We start from the raw sequence: 21,037 nt of genomic DNA, 5'->3' as shown, positions 1-21,037 counted from the left end.
GGTGGCAGGCAGACATCCAGATAGAGACGTGTTGGAGGCAGGATGAGATACGAGCCTGAAGGGAAGGGGAGAGGACAGGGGCAGAGATGTAGATTTGTGTGTCATCTGCATAGAGATGATAGTTGAAGCCATGAGAGCGGATGAGTTCACCAAGGGAGTGAGTGTAGTTGGAGAACAGAAGAGGGCCAAGAACTGACCCTTGAGGGACTCCTACAGTTAGAGGATGGGAGGGGAAGAAGGAGCCTGCGAAGGAGACCGAGAATCAACGGCCATAAAGATAAGAGGAGAACCAGGAGAGGACAGAGTCTGTGAAGCCAAGGTGAGGTAAGGTGTGGAGGAGAAGGGGATGGGCTACAGTGTCAAAGGCAGCTGAGAGGTCAAGGAGGATTAGGATAGAGTAGGAGCCATTGGATTTGGCAAGAAGGAGGTCATGGGTGACCTTTGAGAGAGCAGTCTCAGTAGAGTGGAGGGGACAGAAGCCAGATTGGAGGGGGTTCAGGAGAGAGTTGGATTTAAGGAATTCTAGGCAGCGGGTATAAACGACTCGTTTTAGGAGCTTGGAAAGGAAGGGTAGTAGGGAGATAGGGCGATAACTGGAAGGGGAAGTGGGGTCGAGAGAGGGTTTTTTTTAGGATGGGGGAGACATGGGCATGTTTGAAGGCAGAGGGGAAGAAACCAGTGGAGAGTGAGCGGTTAAAGATAGAAGTTAAGGAGGGGAGGAGGGAAGGGGTGATGGTTTTTATAAGGTGAGCGGGAATGGGGTCCAAAGCACAGGTGGAGGGGGTGGCACTTGCAAGGAGGGAGGAGATCTCCTCTGAGGATACTGCAGGGAAAGAAGGGAAAGCAGGGGAGAGGGTTGGTGGGGGGGAGGCAGAAGGGGGAGATGTGACTTTGGGGAGCTCAGACCTGATTGTGTTAATTTTCATGATGAAGTAGGTGGCCAGATCATTGGGGGTGAAGGATGGGGGAGGGGGAGGAACAGGGGGCCTGAGGAGAGAATTAAAGGTCCAGAACAATTGGCGGGGGTGACGGGCATGGGTGTCAATGAGGGAAGAAAAGAAATTTTACCTGGCGGAGGAGAGGGCTATGTTCCCATCCAGAATGAGGGATAAACCTCGGTTCTAATAATAAAAATAATTATGGTATTTGTTAAGCATTTACTATGTGCCAGGCACTGTACTAAGTGCTGTGGTGAGTACAAGCAAATGGGGTTGTTCACATTCCCTATCCCACATGGGGCTCACAGTCTCAATCCCCATTTTACAGATGAGGTAACTGAAGCACAGAGGAAGTGATATGACTTGCCCAAGGTCACACAGCAGACAAGTGGAGGAGCCAGGATTAAAACCCACTATCTTCTGACTCCCAGGCCCGTGCTCTATCCACTAGGCCATGCAGACTTTGGTGGTCTGTTCAGTGTCACTCTCATTCTCTCATCCCTTGCCTTTGGGATGTCAAATTCCTGGTCTGATTCTTCAAACTTCGGATCATCCTGCCTTTTATTACTATACATATGACAAGGGGAAATCTTTTCCCTGTGGGACCCAGAGAAGAGAAGGTGCTATGGACATAATAGAGGAAGGCAGAAAGTCATGGGAATGCTTGTGATATGTGAGGAGTATGAAAGTGGTGCTCTGAAAAGTGCAAGCTCACTTAGTCACCACTGCGAAAAGCCAAAGGAGCTATTTGCCAAGGGTCATCTCCAAGGCCACACCAACCACCTCAAGGCCCAAGCAGTGGGAACCTTCCAATGTGGTGCCATATTCACTGTGGACTGAAGGAAGTGGCAGATCCCCCTCATTCCCAGGGGAGGGCTTCCTCTTAGAATATGTGTTGGATCAAACCATTCTAGATCTACTACACTGTAGATCTCCAATTACAACCCAGAACATTCTAACGCCAACCTACTCACTGTAACTCAGTCTTGTCTATCTTGCCATTGATCCCTTGCCCTGGACTCCCTCCCCCTACATATCGGACAGATGATAACTCTCCCCAACTTCAAAGCTTTATTAAAAACACATCTCCTCCTCCAAGAGGCCTTCCCCAACTAAGCCTGCATTTCCCCTACTCCCTCTCCCTTCTGCGTCACCCTTGCACTTAGAGTTGTACCCTTCATTCACCCCACCTTCACCCCAGAGGACCTGTGTACGTATCCGTAATTTATTTGTATTAATGTCTGGCTCCGTCTCTAGACTGTCAGTTCCTTGTGGACGGGGAATTTGTCGACCAACTCTGTTATATTGTACTCTCCCAAGCACTTAGTACAGTGCTCTGCACAAAGAAAGCACTGAATAAATACAACTGATTAAGTGATCTGCCTTGCAGGTATCGGAAGTGGAGGGTAATAGCTACTATAAATTGAGGCACAAGAGGATTACCACCATGCTACAAATGGTGACTGTACAAGTGCTTAGTACAGTTCTCTGAAGACAGTAAGCACTCCATAAATATGACTGAATGAATGAACTGAGAAGTAGGTTGGCCTTGTGGACTCAGAGGGGGTGGGTCCTAATCCCGGCTCTGTCACTCATCTACAGTGAGACCCTGGGCAAGTTACTTCACTTCTCTGAGCCTCAATTTCCCCATTTGTAAAATGAAGATTAAGGCTGTGAGCCCCGCCTGGGACATGGACTGTGTCCAAAGTGATTATCTTTTATCTATCCCAGTGCTTATCTTAGTACCTGGCACATAGTAAGTGCTTAACAAATCCATTTAAAAAATGGTTAGAAAATGGGGAAATCAAAACAGATGTGAGGATTGCTTAAATCATCGAAGCAATCATGTGAAGGCTAACACTTGCAGTTTGTATCTGCAGTCAGACTACACAACCCCCATTATGAGTTAATAAGTAAGGCCAGTGAATCACATGAGAACCAGTTACAGAGATGTTTTTCTTCAGCAACTTATTAGCTTAAGTGCAGCTTTTCCTTAGGTATCTCCTTGCCACAAGTCTCTGTTTCATCAACTTGTGGAGACTGCCTTCTTTCTCACTGGGGTTGTGGGCTAAGTTGGAGCCACATCCTACCCCAGAGGTAGCTATTTCTTGGAAAGACTGTCCCTGTTTACATTATCATGACATTTGCCTCTCTGCTGACATCTGAAGAGTCTTCAAACTTGGGAAAACTGTAGGCCCAAAAGGTCTGAAATGACAGTAATCCACTGGCATCCTTCTGGGGGAAACATTATTGCAGGAATGCTGTGAATCAGAGAGCGAAAAAACATTGTGGGGTAGCTCTCCTATATTACTGCTATTCAAGGTTCTGCCACTGGAGGGAAGTACAGGTACTCTTCATAGAAAGCTCTTTCCCTGGTTGAATCAGTCAGTGTGGTTAGACTTATTACGTTGGCTAACTGGACAGTGGCTTCATCTCCTATCTCTCCCCTCTCCAATCCGAACTATAGTCTGCTCCCTTGATCCCCATTCTAAACTGTTGTTTAGCATATGCTTCTCCACTCCTCAACAACCTTCAGTGGTTACCCATTTCCCTTCACACCAACCAGAAGCTCCTGACTATGAGAGTCAAGCCTCACTACGGTTTAGTTGTTACATACCTGCTCTCTTTACCTGCAACCCCTCAGCCTGCACTCTTCGTTCCTCCAAAGCTAACCTTCCTACCGTGCCTAGCTTTGGGTTCTATGCCTCTACCAATGCCTCCTCCTGTCTCTCCCACTCCAGTCTATTCTTCATTCCCCTGCCCAGGTCATCTTTCTACAGAAACGCTCTGGGCATGTCACTCCTCTCCTCAAAAACCTCCAGCGGTTGCCTATCAACCTTCGCATAAAACAAAAACTCCTCACTCTTGGCTTCAGAGCTCTCCATCACCTAGCTCCCTCCTTCCTCACCTCCCTTCTCTCCTTCTACAGCCCACCCCGTATACTCCGCTCCTCTACCGCTGACCTCCTCACAGTCCCTTGTTCGCTCCTGTCCGGCAGTCGACCCCTGGCCCACGTCCTACCACTGACCTGGAATGCCCTCCCTCCTCACATCCACCAAACTAACTCTCTTCCTCTCTTCAAAGCCCTACTGAGAGCTCACCTCCTCCAGGAGGCCTTCCCAGACTGAGCCCTCCATAATCCTCTGCTCCTCCTCCCCTCCCCATTCCCCTTATGCCCTCCCTCTGCTCTTCCCCCTTCCCCTCCCCACAGCGCTTGTGCATATTTGTATATATTATTTATTACTCTATTTTGTTAATTATGTGTACATATCTATGATTCTAATTATCTTGATGATATTGATGCCAGACTACTCGTTTTGTCTTGTTTTGTTTTGTTGTCTGTCTCCCCCTTTTAGACTGTGAGCCCGTTGTTGGGCAGTGATTGTTTCTATCTGTTGCCAAATTGTACATTCCAAGCACTTAGTACAGTGCTCTGCACATAGTAAGAGCTCAATAAATACAATTGATTGAATACACCCTTACCTCTGCCTGGAACTCTCTGCCCATCTCATAGTCTCCTGGCAACAGCTTTCCCTATCTTTAAAGCCACCCATAAATTCCACCTCTTGCAGGAAGATTTCTCTGATTAGCCCTTCCACCACCACACCACCTTGTTTCAACATATATATCCCAATTGTATTGGTACAACAGTACTTAGCATATATTTATTTACATGCACTATCAATCCATCAATCAATGGTATTTACCGAGCACTTACTACATGGAGAGTACCAAATAGTAAGCACTTGGAGAGTACAATACAACAGAGTTGGTAGACATGATCCCCCATCCTTAAGGTGCTTACCATCTAGACAGCTTACAGTCATGCACAACTTATTTTCTATCATTTATTCACCTATTTTTCCATACTCCTACTTCTATCAGGTGTATTCTTGTTCTTTCTCCTACTCCCACTCTTTATAAATAATTTATGCCCAATTTTCCCCATTGTAACATAAGCTTCTTGAGGGTAGGGACCATATCTTTAGTTTTTGTTGTACTCCCAGGAGCATTTAACAGAAGGTTCTAGAAAGCAGTTAACTCTCTAAGCACTCCACGAATATGAATGACTGATGGATTGATAAGCCAGGGGAGCAAGCTTTATGTGGCAGCTGATTTTGCAGTATACATACAGGAATGTCTGGAAGCTTCCATGTCACAGGAGCCCCGACAGGGCTTTCTTATTTTTCAAACTCTCCTCCCCTACTCTCAGATGAGGAGATTGAGAGTGGAAAAACACATTTTGGGGACTGAAGGGAGATCTTTGTTTACTTGCACTGTCTCCATATCCTCTCCTCCAATTCTCTCCTCGATCCCCTCTGATCTGGTTCCCACCCCCTTTATGCTATGGAAAGAGCCCATTCTAAGGTAACCAATGACCTCCTTCTCACCAAATCTGACAGCCTCTACTCCATCTTAATCCTCCTAGACCTCTCAACTGAGTTTGACAATGTGGACCCTCTTCTCTTTGAAGCTTTATCCAACCTTAGCTTCACTGAAACGGTCCTGTCTTAGTTCTCCTTCTATCTTTCTGACTGCTTCTCAGTTTCTTTGGCAGACTCCTCCTCTGGCTCCCACCCTCTGACAGTGGGGCTCCTCAAGGCTCAGTTCTAGATCCCTTTCTATTCTTCAGCTCCACACACTCCCTTGGTGAACTCATTCGCTCCCATGACTTCAACGACCATCTCTATGCAGATGATTCCCGAAGCTACTTTCTGGCCTCGACCTCTCCTTTTCTGCAGTCTCAAATGTCCCTTCAGGACATCTCTACCTGAATGTCCCACCAACATCTCAAACTAAACATGTCAAAATTGAACTCCTTATCTTCCCACCCAAACCCTGTCCTCCCACTGTCTTCCCATCACTGTAGACAATATCACCATATTCCCTATCTTACAAGCCCATAACCTTGGTTTTGTCTTCTATTCATCTCTCTCATTCAACCCACATATTTAATCTGTCGCCAAATCCTGTTGGTTCTACCTTCACAGCACTGCTAAAATCTGCCTTTTTTCTCCATCCGAACTGCTACCAAACTGATCCAAGCATTTATCATATCCCACCTTGACTACTGCATGTGTCTCCTTGCTGATCTCCCTGCCTCCTATCTCTCCCCATTCCTGTCCATACTTCTCTCTGCTGCAAAGATCATTTTTCTAAAAGAAGTTCAGCCTATGTCTCCCCACTCCTCAGAAACCTCCAATGGTTGCCCATCCACCTTCACACCTAACAGAAACTCCTCACCCTTGTCTTTAAAGCACTCAATCAGCCCACCCCCTGCTACCCTACCTGACTTGACTCTTATTACATCCCAACCTGCATACTTACTCACCATGCCCTGGTCTCATCTATCTCACTGCCAATCCCTTGCCCACATCTTCTCTCTATACTGAAACTCCCTCCCCCTCCATGTATGCCAGACCACCACTCTCTCCACCTTCAGAGCCTTATTAAGGTCACGTCTTCTCCAGGAGGCCTTCCCCAATTTAGCCCTATTTTCCCTGGCTCCCTCTCCCTTCTGCATTCTCTATGCACTTGGATCTGTGTCTTTGGGCAGTTTAATTCACCCACCCTTAACCCCCAGCACTTTTGTACATATCTTCAAATTATATGTTATAGGTTATTTATATTAATGTCTGTCTCCCCATCTGGACTGTAAGCTTGTCATGGGCAGGAAACATGTCTATCAACTCTACAGGGAAGCAGTGTGATCTAGTGGATAGAACATGGGCCTGGGAGTCAGAAGGACCTGGCTTCTAACCTCGGCTCCCTCACTGGTCTGCTGTGTGACCTTGGGCAATTCAGTTCATTTCTCTGACCTCAGTTACCTCATATGTAAAATGGGGATTAAAACTGTGAGCCCCATAAGGGACAGGTGCTGTGTCCAACCTGATTAGCTTGTATTTACTTCAGTGCCTTGCACAAAGTAGCGTGGCTCAGTGGAAAGAGCCCGGGCTTGGGAGTCAGAGGTCATGGGTTTGAATCCCTGCTCTGCCACTTGTCAGCTGTGTGACTGTGGACAAGTCACTTAACTTCTCGGTGCCTCAGTTACCTCATCTGTAAAATGGGGATTAACTGTGAGCCTCACATGGGACAACCTGATGACCCTGTATCTCCCCCAGCGCTTAGAACAGTGCTCTGCACATAGTAAGCGCTTAACAAATGCCAACATTATTACAGTAAGCTCTTAGCAAACACCATAAAAAAGCAAAACTCATTCTTATTGTACTCTCCCGAGTGCTTGATGCAGTGCTCTGCAGACAACATCCACCCAATTAATACCATTGATGATGTTGATGATGATGATAATGAAGACCTAGTCTGGAATTGATGTTCCAATCCAGGGAGGAGACAAGAGGGGATTTAACCAATCAATTACTTGTATTGAGCATCTACTGAGGGCCAGAAAACTGTATTAAATGCTGGTAAAGTACAGTAGAAGCAAGTCATACTTAACCTGCCTTCAAGGAGTTCCTATCTAATGAAAATCAGACACCTCATAGCATTCCAGGCCAAACAGTGCTAACTTCTGAAATCCTCCCAGTGGAATCCTGGAGGTTCTATGAAGGAGTAGCATCACTTTGAATTATGATCCATTTACCTGGCTAAGTCCTCCAAGATGATCATTTAAATTTTGCAGTTTCTCAACACCTCATCCACTTTTGAAGTCAGAGGCTGTGGCTCATGTCGGCAGAAGCCAATCAGAGGGCCCAGCTCATAACCGGATGGCAAATTAATCCCTTCAACTGAGTGAAGGGAGATCAGATTAGATGGGTAGGGGGCCGGGAACAGCCGTGATCCAATCAGATGCAGTTTTGGTAGTGCGCACCCGTATTCTGTACCCATCAGGTTCTCAATTTCACAAAGTCTGATTTCAGGATCCCTCAGAATTATGGTGATGGATGAGTTCCAAGTTTACTGCTTTAGGGTGTCTGAAGGAGTTCTGAAGAGAAGAAACAAGTATCTTGGAGCGATTGATAATTTGTGAAATTGTCCTCTAGGGGCCTGAAATAATTAGTCAATCTCCTTAAATTCCTAATTTGCACTCAGTGGGATAGAAAGGGGATTGGAGGGGTGGGGAAGTAGTGGAGGAGGAGAAGGAGGGAAAAGTAGTTTTCTCCATCATGGGAGGTTAGATTTATTTGTCTTGTTATACCCCTTTTTTTTTCAAAAAGGAAGAAAGATGTTTTGTTCTTTTCATCAGGGAAGCTTGAAGCACTTCAGCAAGATTAAATCATTAAGAAAAATAATATCAGTTAATTTTTAACTGGGGACCAACTCGTGCTGCTCTCCTAGTGACATTAAGCAGAATGAGTGATATCAAGAGTTCATAGGGATTTATCGGCATAACAAAATGTAAAATATAATTATTGTTATTATAAGTATTAATTATTATTATTCTGCTCAGTGAGCTAGCTCTCTTTTAATGGTTCACTAAATTGTAACTGTCATAGAAATTATATATAATTTGTTTTCTAAATTAAATTACAAGACAGTGGCATGTTTTAGCTCCCAAAGTTTAAACGGGAAAAAGTATTAACGAAAAAGAGGAAAACAGTGGGGTAAGTGTCAAAATCTCACCTAGAACTTTACAATTCATTTGAAACTAGGTTTTTGGTAAAAAAAAAAAAATAGGGTCTGTTACACCCCTGGAGGTTAGCACAGGGGCTTGGTAAACATTGGATAAATCCCATCATAGAGTTAGCCTCAAAGTACTGAAAGCATTGGTTTAATTTAGCAAGATTCACTCATTCAATCGTATTTATTGAGCGCTTACTGTGTGCACAGCACTATACTAAGCACTTGGAAAGTACAATTCAGCAATAAATAGAGACAATCTCTGCCTACAAAAGGGTTATGTGGGCAGGGAATGGCTCTACCAACTATGTTGTATTGGATTCACTCATTCATTCAATCGTATTTACTGAGCGCTTACTGTGTGTGGAGCACTGTACTAATCACTTGGGAGACTGCAGTACAACAACAGACACATTCCCTGCCCACAACAAGCTAACAAGCTCTCTGTGCCTCAGTTCCCTCATCCGTAAAATGGAGCAAAGATATCCAACCTCAGTCAATCATATCTATTGAGCATTTACTGTTTGTAGAGCACTATACTGAGCACTTGGGAGAGTACGATATTACAAAGTTGGTAGACACAGTCCCTGCCCACAATGAGCTTAGAGTCCAGAGGGGAAGACAGCCATTAATATAAATAAATTACGGATAGGTACGTAATCCATCAATCAATGAATGGTATTCATAGAGTGCTAACCGTGCACAGAGCACTTTACAAAACGTTCTCTTTCCCTCTTACACTTTGATCCCCATTTGGGACATGGGCTGTGCTTTATCTGATCATGTTGTACTTTCCCCAGTGCTTAGCACATAGTAAGCACTTAAAAATACTATTGCTGTTATTATCAACAATTATATTTATTGAGCACTTACTATGTGCAGAGCACTGTACTATGCACTTGGGAGAGTACAGTATCACAGAGATCACAGAGTTGGTAAACACGTTCCCTGCCCACAACGAGCTTATGCATCTGCAGCCTTTGATATTTCGGTTCACTGAACTCTTCATATACCCTTGCCCTCCTCAATCTCATCATCATCATCATTGCTTGACTTCCAGGAAAGAGCAAGGTGCCATATCAAATGTTGTTCTACACGGTCCCTGCTCTAAAGCAGTCACAAACTGCCATGACGCTCCTATATAAGTCCATGTTGCAGGAACTCACGTAGGATGGTTTGTTTTGTTTTTTTCTGGTACATTTCTCCATTTTCATTCCTTTCAGATCAAAGAAATGGTTTTGCACAGCGATATTGAACGTTGTGGTTGATGACATATGGCCTTACTTGAGACGATATTGGCTTGTCATTCCCAAAGGGAGCCTGTCATATGTCTTCATTTCCCCAGAAGCTTTGGTGAAATGCAGGTGACACTGTTTACTGATTTCAAGGAAATAGGGGCGGCGGCTTCCTCCCACCTGCAGATATGCAGTGGAGAAAATGAGGAGAGATGCTTTGCCAAGTGTTTTTGAGCTCTGAAGGTTTGGATTCACTCTGGAGGATGGAAGAGAGGACTTAGATTTGATGGCATCTTTTTGGAACTCGTTTACCCATCCCTGGATTGGGAGGATGGATTGCATCAGATTAATGTGGCACCAGCAGATCTCCCACTTCCCCCTGTAAGAAATACATTGCCACACTGGGAACTCCCGAGACCAGGTGGCTCTGAAAGGTTAATCTATCCTCTCTCCTTTTTTATAACCACTTCACAGTGAATTATGACCTAGCCACCAACAGTGACTAAATATAGGCAGTATTCTTTACACAGGCTTCCAAGCACAGTTTCAAGCCCTGGGATAGTTCAGGTAAGAGAAGACGTTGGAGATTTTCATTTTCTTTGCTCCATGCTGGGGTTCCCCAACTTTCAGGGTTTCTTAGGGTGAGAAAAGTGAAGTCATTCTTACTAATTTGCTGGATGACTTCTTTTTTGGAAGCTCCACATCTAAAGGGAATCTGTACCTCTCTGAATAAGACCGTACTGCATAGGCAGAGAGAAAAATAGAAACCTACAGCTAGGTAGGAAACAAAAACTGGGATTTCCATAAATGCTTGAGTTTGATCTGGATCCCGTTGAGCAAATTAATTAACACCTTCAAGCAAATGGTCAGTGGCACAAATGTCACCCTGGCTTCTCCCCCCACCCCATCGCTTTCCAGCCCATCTTTCAGCTCTGCTCTACCCTCTCTAATGGGCTATAATTAATTTCCCGGGTGCTGGTGATTCACGGGTTTTCTTCTGTACGGTGAACGCTGCACGTAGCTGTCTCGTCACTTTGATAGATGCAGTCAGATTAGCTTCCCAGAAGTTTCAGTGAGGTTTTTTTTTTTCCTGCTTGGGGGAATATCAAAGGGGTTAGGATTTCGATTTTACTGTTTCCAATTGAAATTTTGCTTAGAAAACCACTTTGTTTTTACAGAATGAAATATTCTTTTCATTATTTGCCTAGCCTGAATCCTAACAGTAATAGCACACAGTTGATGTATAGTGAATGGTGAATTAATAGTTTGAAATGCATGATAAGAATGTATAGCTTTAATGAAACATTTTGTTTCTGGTTCTTTCTTCGTTTCTTTCTATTGGGTTTAATTTGGCCCCCACTAACCCTTCTAGCCCATTGTAACTCTCTAGTACCATATAAACATTGCAAATTAAAAAAAGCCAAATGCTTCTCTGTAAATTTCAAGGTGAACACGAGGTCACATTGAAGATCACAAGTGTGAAGTTAAAAGAGCATTAACGGGAAAAATGGTGGCATCGAAACTTTAATGGTTCTATCACGGAAACTTGCGCGGTTTCTGCATATTGAACATTTGGATCGAGACTGAGAAAGTTGCTACTTCTCTTCTCCCATTATATTTCACCTATGGGTATCACAAAGTAACATTAAATGATATCACCCTGATATAATGGTACTAATTCCCGCTGCAACCCTTTCCTTCTTCCTGCTTTCACTATTTGTAAATAATTTTTGTCCGCTTCTCTCATTAGTAGGGGTAGTACTTATTAAGCACTTATTATGTACAAAGCCCTGTTCTGAGCACTGAGGTGAGGAATAGACAGGGTCCAAAGGGCTCACAATCTAAGAATAAGGAAGGGAAGAAAGAAGGGAATGCATGTCTCGTGTTTCTTGTACTCTTTTCCCAAGTACTTAGCCTATCCCACAGTGTCAATCAATTAGCTTATCAATGGTATTTATTCAGGTCTTACTGTGTGCAGAGCACTGTACTAAGTGCTTGGGAGAGCACAATATAGCAGAGTTGGTAGTTGCGATCCCTGCCGTCAAGGAGCTGACAGTCTACCCGGTGCAGAGAACTGTGGTAAGCACATAGGAGAGAACAATAGAGCCATTAGATAGGATCCTTTCCCTCAAGGAATCCTTGATAAATAGCATTAATTGATTGACTGGAAGGGAGAAAGTCCTAGAGGGCTCCCAAATGGACCTATTTTAGATGTGGCATTTCTCTAGGTGAGAGGGGATTAGAAAATGTGGTTTTGATTGGCATAGAGTATTAGGAGTATCACTGAGGTGAGGTAGCAGGGGGTGAGCTGATTGAGTGCTTTAAAGCCAAGGGCAAGGAGTTTCTGTTTGATGCAGAGGTGGATGGGCAACCACTGGAGGTCTTGAGGAGTGAGGATACGTGGACTGAACGTTTTTAAGAAAAATGATCTGTGCAGCAGGGTGACGTATGGACTGGAGTGGGGAGAGGCAGGGGAAGGGAGGTCAGGGAGGAGGCAGATGCAGTAATCAACGTGGAATAGGATAAATGCTTGGATCAGCATGGTAGCAGTTTGGATGGAGAAGAAGGGGCAGATTTTAACAATGTCGTGAAGATTGAACTGACAGAGTTTGGTGACAGATGGAATACGTGAGTTGAATGAGAAAGATGAGTCGAGGACAACACTAAGGTTATGGACTTGTGAGAAAGGGTAGTAGTATTGTCTTCAGTGATGGGAAAATCAGCGGAAGGACAGGATTTGGGTGGGAAGATAAGGAGTTCAGTTTTGGACATGTTTAGTTTGAGGTGTCAGTGGGACATCCAGTAGCAGTATCCCGAAGGCAGGAAGAAATATGAGATGGCAGAGAAGGAGAAAGATCTGTGCTGGACATATAGATTTGTAAATCATCCACATAGAGATGGTAGCTGAAGCCATGGGAGCAAATAAATTCCCCAAAGGAATGCATGTAGATGGAGAATGGAAGGGTATCTAGAAGTGAGCCTTGAGGGATGCCCATGGTCAGAAAATGGGAGACAGGAGAGGAGCCTGCAAAAGAAAGTCTGAAGGAATGGTCAGAGAGGTAGGAGGAGAACCAAGAGAGGACAGTGTCAGTAAAGCCAGGGTTGGATACAGTTTCAAAGAGAAGGGGGTGGTCTACAATGTCAAAGGCAGCTGAAAGGACGATTAGGATAGAAGCAGCATGGTGTAGTGGATAGAGCAATGGCCTGGGAGTTAGATGGGTTCTAATCCTGTCTCCACCACTTGTCTGCTGTGTGGCCTTGGGTACGTCACTTCACTTCTCTGTACCTCAGTTACCTCATCTGTAAAATGGGGATTGAGACTGTGAGCCCCACCTGGGACAGGGACTGTGTCCAAACCTATTTGCTTATATCCACCCCAGCATTTAGTGCGGTGCCTGGCATGCAGTAAACGCTTAACAGATCCCATAATTATGTATTATTTATTGTTGTTAGAGGCCGACAGATTTAGTGAGAAGAAGGTTATCGGTTACTTTAGAGAGGGCTGTTTCCACGGAGTGAAGGGGGCAGAAGCTATATTGGAAGGGACCAAGGAGAGAACTGGCAGAGAGGAAGCTGAGATAGTGGGTACAAACAACCCCCCAGAAATTTGGAGAGAAATGGTAGGAGGGAGATGGGGCAATAACTGGAGGGAGCCATTGGGTCAAGGGAGGGTTTTTTTCAGGCTAGGAGCTACATAAGCCTTTTTGAAAGCAATGGGGAAGAAGCGGTTGCAAAGTGAAAGGAAATTGCCAGTCAAGGAGGGAAGAAGGGATGGGGAGAGTGCTTTAAAAAGGTATGATGGGATAGGGTCAGAAGCACAGGTGAAGGGGATAAATGATCTGTTCTCCATCCCTCTTTGACTCTCTGCCTCCTGGGGAACAGGGACTGTGTCCGATGCCATTATTTTTTTTAATCTACTCCAGTGCCCAGCACAGTGTTCAGCAAATCAAAAGTGCTTAATAACTCCCATCACTAATATCACTGCAAGCATACACTCATATGTAGTCATAGAGGACTTTCATGGTTTATCATGTGCAGATGCTTTGCTGAAAACCACCAGCTGGGCCTGACATGTGAAGGTTCTAATATTATCAACAACTGAGCTTAGTTTCTCTCCCTGATTTTCAACCCAAATCCACCCGTAGAGACTTCTGCGAGGTGCTGACAATATCTGTCAAGACTGAACTTTTTGACGGCTTCTCTTCCGCATTCAGCCTCCTCTCCCAAATTGTCATATGGATTAAAGCACTCGCACTCAATCACATTATGGCTCAGATCCTCAGTGCACGAGATTTGGCAAAGCACAAAATCTAACACATCTTCCTCATATGGCCCCATTCCCAAGAAGAACTTGATACATTTTTATCTCACCCCAACAGCATGAATGTGAAAATCAGCTGTGTGGAATTAGAGGTCGGTGGCAGAATCCTTTCTTGGATGTCCCGATAAATAAAAATCCTTGACATACTAACGACAGAAACAACACATATTCGCAGCTCGCTGAATGCAAAGCCCCATCCTCTTCAGCTCAAAACTGCTCATTAGCAAACCCACATGCTACTAGTTCTCTGAGATTAGCTGAAGGGGTTCACTGTAGTCAGGAACTCTCAGTACTAAAGGATTCATTATCAAGTGGTTTCTCAGAATCTATCATCAACAAAGCCCTAAACAGAAGACCGTGCACTTTGAAGATAGATAACAAAGCGACCGGCCCTGTTAAAACCATGGCTTTTGTATATAAGAGGGACTATGGTTAAGATGAGCCAACATCTGAGAAAAAAATATTAGGTGAAGACAGTATTCGAACCAGACAGGTAAGTTCCCACTTACCTGTATACTCATTGTGGGCAAGGAACATGTCTACCAACTCTGTTATATTGTACTCTCTTAAGGTACAGTGCTCTGCACACAATAACCACTCAATAAATATGGTTGATTGATTGCCAGGAAAATAGAAAATATACCGAAACTCGCTAAAGATGCAGTATCTCTGGACTCTCCAGGTGAAGAGAAGATTATGGGTGGAAGTGTACCTTCACACGTATCAAACAGACGGTATCAGTCTCTGTCCAATGGCCGGAAGCCATTTTGAAGTTGAAGAAATCAGAACGGACAGCAGCACCTTCACTGACAATGACCTGTGCAAGAAATAGGACACCACAGTCATTTTGAAGGCCACCCAGTGAGCTATCTAACAGGCAGGATAATCAGAGGAGACATTGCGATCCAGAAATGACCTACTTAAGAGAGATAATGGCAAAGACTTTCTCAAACACAGAGGCTCCTTCTCAACTGACAGGTCCATAGCTTCACCCTGGAGCAATGTAATTCCCTGTCTCGTCACTGTGACTACATACATGTGTCAGCACCATTCTAATAGGATATTCCATTTGGAGCAGAACCAAGCAGACAGAGGGATTGAACTAAGGCATCTGGAGTCTGTGAATCACCCTGAAGATATCAAGTGAAAAGTATGCCAAACATCTACAGAGCCAGATCAATAACAGATCATCTGCGTGAGCTTCACTCTGAAATTTGGAACCGTGTACATCTCTTATCTGACAAGAACACCTTGACGATGGCAAACGTTAGGGCCTGTGTGTGCATAGGAAGATTTTTGTCCATACAGTGTGTGACAGATCAAGAATGATTCCATCTCTGTGTCATCTGACACATTGCATTATACTCTCTAAATCAGTTTATGTCCAGTTGGATTCCTTCAGGAAAATGCAAATGTACTAAGGCAGGTTATAGAAAAAAATGTTGCCTATCTGGGTTCTGGAAAGTGAATCCAGCCTGCATATTAAAAAGTCCAATTCATGAAGAAAGTTCCCCTTTCCATGTCAGGAAAATATTCCACTTTTCAGTGCTTTGCACATAGTAAGTGCTTGACAAATACCATCTTTATAAGCAGGCTTGTGAGCAGAGCACTGTGGGCAAAACCATGTACATCAAAGTGGAAACAAAGCCCACTTGAAGAAAGCCAAAAGCATGAAAGGATTACTTCTCACTCTGAATGTGGCCAAGGCCAGAGAGACAATCTTTCCAGATCAGTGAGGATCTTGTCTTGGTTCCACTGAGTCTTTCTAGATTAGCGGATGTGTATTTGTACCCTTTCCAGGTCAATAAAGGTATTTGATGTCTCTGGAAAATTTCCCTGCACTTGGGAAGATAGGGACAGCTTAAGTCAAGCCAATCAACTCTGGTTTATTCAAGTTGCACTGTTCCCTTAGGTTTTTGCTTTTCCCAGGTTTTTAAAGGTGCAAATTGTCAGTAGGAGAGACAAAATGGTATTTCTCTTGGAAGTAAAATATTTCCCTTTTTGAATAAAAGGAAGTTTAAATGGGTTACAGAGTTGGCAAAGTCTGGACCAAAGTGATAGCCAGATTGTAAAACCTCAAACTTTAAACGAGATAGGAGGCTGGGTCCTGCAGACTTTTGTTTAATTTAAACTCTGCTCCTGCCTGTCTTTTAGATGTTAATTGATGAAGCCAAGTTTTAAATGCCCAGCTTCCAGAGGGACCAGAATATGAAAGAAGCTGCTGAAGGGCCCTCCTCCTGGTTTTTTTTTTTTGGTTTTTTTTTTCATTTGCAGCTTTCTTTCATGTCTGGGATTTTCTCCCAAAAGGGCCCCAAGTAAGGTCCTAACCTACAAAATGCACTATTGTCATTCGTTGCTATAACATGTGTTTTCATTGCACAATTTGCTAGAACGCTCCTGAAGAATTAGGGACTGTTCTTTGCCCATGGCAAGCCTCTTTTTGGGAAAACACTATCCAGAGTGGTGCATATAGATTTGGGATATGAAGACACAGTGGTGGCATGCTGTCAATCAAAGCATCTAATACGATTTGTCCATTCATTCATTCAGTCGTATTTATTGAGTGCTTACTGTGTACAGAGCACTGAGGAATGGACTGTTTAACACCGTCATCAATTCCTGTGCTTAGGTTTTCCATCCTCAAGTGTTAGTGAGTGGACTGTGATTCTTCCACCATTTACAACTGGAACCACTGCTGCCATCACCACCACAACCCTCACAACCTTCACCATTATCATACTCGTCATCGCCACGATCATCAACCCTCAGAGTGTTTACCATAACTAGAGGTGTAACGTGAAATCCGGAACCTTCTCTAGAAATTGAATTTCTGGGTTTCTTCTCTAGAGCTCAGATGCCTGAACATGCTGCTTCTAAACAGATTTCATCATCAGATTTCCTCTCCCTCCCTTGCTTTCAATTTGCTTTCCAACAGTCCATCACTCTTCCCACCATCAAAATCCTCTTATAATCATATCCCCTGCCCTTCTGACTCATCCTCTCTCTGATGAATATGACTGAGAAGCAGTCTGGCTTAGTGGAAAGAGCTTGGGCTTGGGAGTCAGAGGTCATGGGTTCTAATCCCAGCTCTGCCACTTGACTGCTGTGTGACTATGGGCAAGTCACTTCTCTGTGCCTCAGTTACCTCCTCTGTGAAATGGGGATCAAGACTGTGAGCCCCACGTGGGACAACCTGATTACCTTGTATTTACCCCAGCGCTTAGAACAGTGCTTGGCACATAGCCCTTAACAAGTACTATCATTATTATTATTACTATGATTGGAAAAGCATTTAACCCTGTTGAAGGACGATTTTGAATCAGCTTGAGAAAATACCAAATTTTGTTCTTTTTTTCTTATTTAAAGACCACTGCTCTACCATTATGTCTGAGGTAAGGTTGCAGTGAGAATATTGGAACATGTTTTAAATTACATAACAGATCAAGACAGAGGTAGGCCTTTCATTTCTGTCTCTCGTCCTAGCCTTTTGCTTATATTTTACTTTCAATGGCGATGCCATTACATACACTGCCCAGAACAATGATTCGTCCAACCCCATTCTCTGTCTCCACAGTGGCAACAGGATTCTTAGACCACAGTTGAAACACAATTTAGAAAACAGTGCAAACTAATCTTGGAACAAATGCATTTGTGTATTGGTGAAAAGGTTATTGCTTTATGTGGTTGGTCCTTTATGAAGTTATCCCATAAGAGTTGTTGCTTTTATGTATGTGCTACATCTTAAGGCATTTTGCACCCTTAAATCTAACTTATCATTTTTATGATAGAAAGCATATTGCATGTTTTATCAAGTTTTAAAAAGTTAGCATCCATTCTTGATTGCTTTAATACCTTTTAGGACTTGGTAACGTACCTTTAGTTCCATCATTTGACCAGTTAAAGGAGTCATTAGGACCCATCATGATGGCATGAGGCCAATAACTAAATACAAATTCAGCCATACAAAAGCAGCATGGTCTAGTGGAAAAGCATGGGTCTGGGAATCAGGAGTCCTGGGTTCTAAACTTGGCTTCTCCACTTGCCTGCCATGCAACCTCGGGCAAGTCGCTGTATTTCTCTGGCTCTCGGTTTCTTCATCTGTAAAATGGGGATTCAATCAATACCTGTTCTCCCTCCCGCTTAGTCTGTGAACCTAAATTTGGACAGGTATTCTGGCTGATCTGACTGCATTCAACACAGTGCTTGGCACCTTTAATATTATTATCATTATCATGATTATTATCATTTCAAAAAAACTCACCTATTTAGTATTTGTTTTTTAAAAAAGTTGTGTGCAAATGGATTTTGACTGCCACCACTTTGGCCTTGTTGTTCTTGATGTTACAGCTAATCTTGATACTCTCATTCTTTACTTCTTCCTGCCACAGTGCCCCCCTGCCCCCCAACCCCATTTTTTATACATGGTGTTATGCTCTTTCTATGTGTCAAGCACTATTCTGTTCTATGCTCTGGGGTAGATACAAGTTTATCGGTTGGATCTAGTCACTGTTCCACATACGATTCAAGGTCTAAATAAGAGGGAGAACAGAAATTGAATCCCCATCTTCAGATGAGGAAACTGAAGCACAGAGAAACTAAGTGATTTGGCCAAGTTCCCACAGCAGGCAAATGGTGGAGCCGGGATGAGAACCCAGGTTTTCGGACTCCCAGGCCCATGCTCTTTCCACTAGGCCTCACTACTTCAGTACAAGGCTGATGGCTTAGGGAATGGGGAGGTCCCGAGAGAAGAGCATTTTTCCATCGTTTGCCACCCTGATTGATGCATCTCAGCTAGTATTGGCTCATTGTTCTTCTGGTCCTCATTTGTATGCTGCACTGATACTTCCCTGTAGCAGGGCAGAGCCTGACTAGGAGAATGCACCTGACTAGTACCTGCTTCCTCTTTTGCAGGAGAAGGAAGGAGTTGCTAAAGAATCCTGACTTAATTTCCTCTCTCAGGATCCCCTGATGCTATAGGTAAACTTGGGAGTCCCAACTAACCAGAAGTCCTGACTCTTTCATACTCTGACTGGGGACCACAATGGTTGGTGGCCATTTCCCTCTGGGAAAGGGGTGAAGGGGAAGTGATGGGTCCAGATCTGCCCCAAACTACTGAGTGTGGATTTCCCTCCTAGTCCATGAGTTCCCTCTAGACTGTAAACTCATTGTGGACAGGGAATATGTCTATTTATTATTCTAGTATACTCTCCCAAGTGCTCAGTACAGTGCTTTGTACACAGTAAGCACTCGATAAATACGACTGACTAACTGATTGACGGACTCCCTAGAGGAGGTGTGACCAGCACACTCCCCAGTCGAGGACACTCCCTTATAACATCAGGTAGAGAATAGTATAGAGTGGACCCATTGGTTCAGATTGGAATGGCATATCCTGGACCCTCCAGGATAGCCTTTGTGGGGTAGAGGATAGACCCCTTGTGGGCTAGAGAAGCAGCGTGGCCTAGTGGAAAGACCCAGGGGCCTGGGAATCAGAAGGACCTGTATTCTAATCCTGGCTCCACCACTGGTCTGCCGTGTGAACTTGGGCAAGTCACTTACTTCTCTGTGCCTCACTTCATCTGTAAAATGGGGATTAAGACTGTGACATGAGACAAGGAGTGGGTCCAACCTGATTAGCTTGTATTTACCCCAGTACTTAGTTCAGTGCCAGGCACATAGTAAGCACTTAACAAATACCATAAAAGAAAAAAAAGACAGGTCAAGCAGCCTGTCCAGGAGAGCCAACTGCTTCCTTTGCCCTGCATATAAACCCAGGCATGGGAAGGAAAATCTGGAATCAGGGTGGAAGAGCCCTGTTCCTCTGTCTACTGGGAATGCCGGTTTACTGGCAAGAAGAGAGGGGGCCGAGGGTATGTGTGTTGTGGGGATGGGATAGGGGAATGCCACTTCAAGCGAGACCAGAAAACTCGAGTGGTCTGGTTTCTTTAAAAAAGGTTGAAAACCTTTGCTCTAGATAGATGTTCATCTTTGTAATCACTGTGCGGGCTCTAAAATCAAATTCTCCATATGTCCCCAATGCCATTATCTACCTAGCAACACAGAGCCCTCCAGTCCTTTATGTTTTCCCAGCTGATGGGTAGGTCCCCAGTGACTAAAATATGTGGATTGGCGAATAAGTAAAAAATCACAGTGATGAAAAAACAAGAGTATTGCAGCACCAAATGCCCAGCATTTACTTAAAAATAGCGTTCTACTTGAATTATGATCAAATTTCTTAGTATTTCTTGCCAAGCAATGAATTTGTAGTCTGATGAGATTTCGCTAGGTCCCCCTATTTGCCTGGGTCCATCTTGACATCCCAAGAAATTCCACTGAATGAGCCACACCCTCCCTGCTCTTCTTCCTTTGCTGTAGTGGGGGAAGATCAGGCTTCGCAGTAGGTATTTTGGGACACAGTAGCAGAAATAGTAATCAAAGCATTTATTGGGCACTCCCAGGGTGCAAGAATGTTAATAATAATAATAATAATAATGGTTGTGGTATTTGGTAAGCACTTGTGCCAGGCACTGAACTAAACGCTGGGGTGGATACAAGCAAATAGAGCGGGATATAGTCCCTGTTCCATGTGGGACTCACAGTCTCATTCCCCGTTTTGCAGATGAGGTAACTGAGGCACAGAGAAGTTAAATGACTTGCCCCAAATCACACAGCTCAGCTGACAAGTGGCGGAGGCAGAATTAGAACCTAGGACCTCTGACTCCCAAGCTTGGGCTCTTGCCACTAAGCCACGCTGCTTCCAAGTGCTGAGGATGGGTGTAAGTATGAATAAAGGTGCTAGAGATGACTGATGGCTCTAACTGTAAGCTCCTTGTGAGTGGAAGTCATGTCTAACAACTCTACTGTATTGTACTCTATTGTGTTGAGAAGCAGCATGGCCTATTAGAAAGAGCACAGACCTGGGAGTCCGAAGACCTGGGCTCTAATCCTGTCTCTGCCCATTGCCT

Source organism: Ornithorhynchus anatinus, chromosome X5 (assembly GCF_004115215.2).
Source record: "Ornithorhynchus anatinus isolate Pmale09 chromosome X5, mOrnAna1.pri.v4, whole genome shotgun sequence".
NCBI classification, from domain to species: Eukaryota; Metazoa; Chordata; class Mammalia; order Monotremata; family Ornithorhynchidae; genus Ornithorhynchus; species Ornithorhynchus anatinus.
This window is presented reverse-complemented; position numbering follows the sequence as displayed.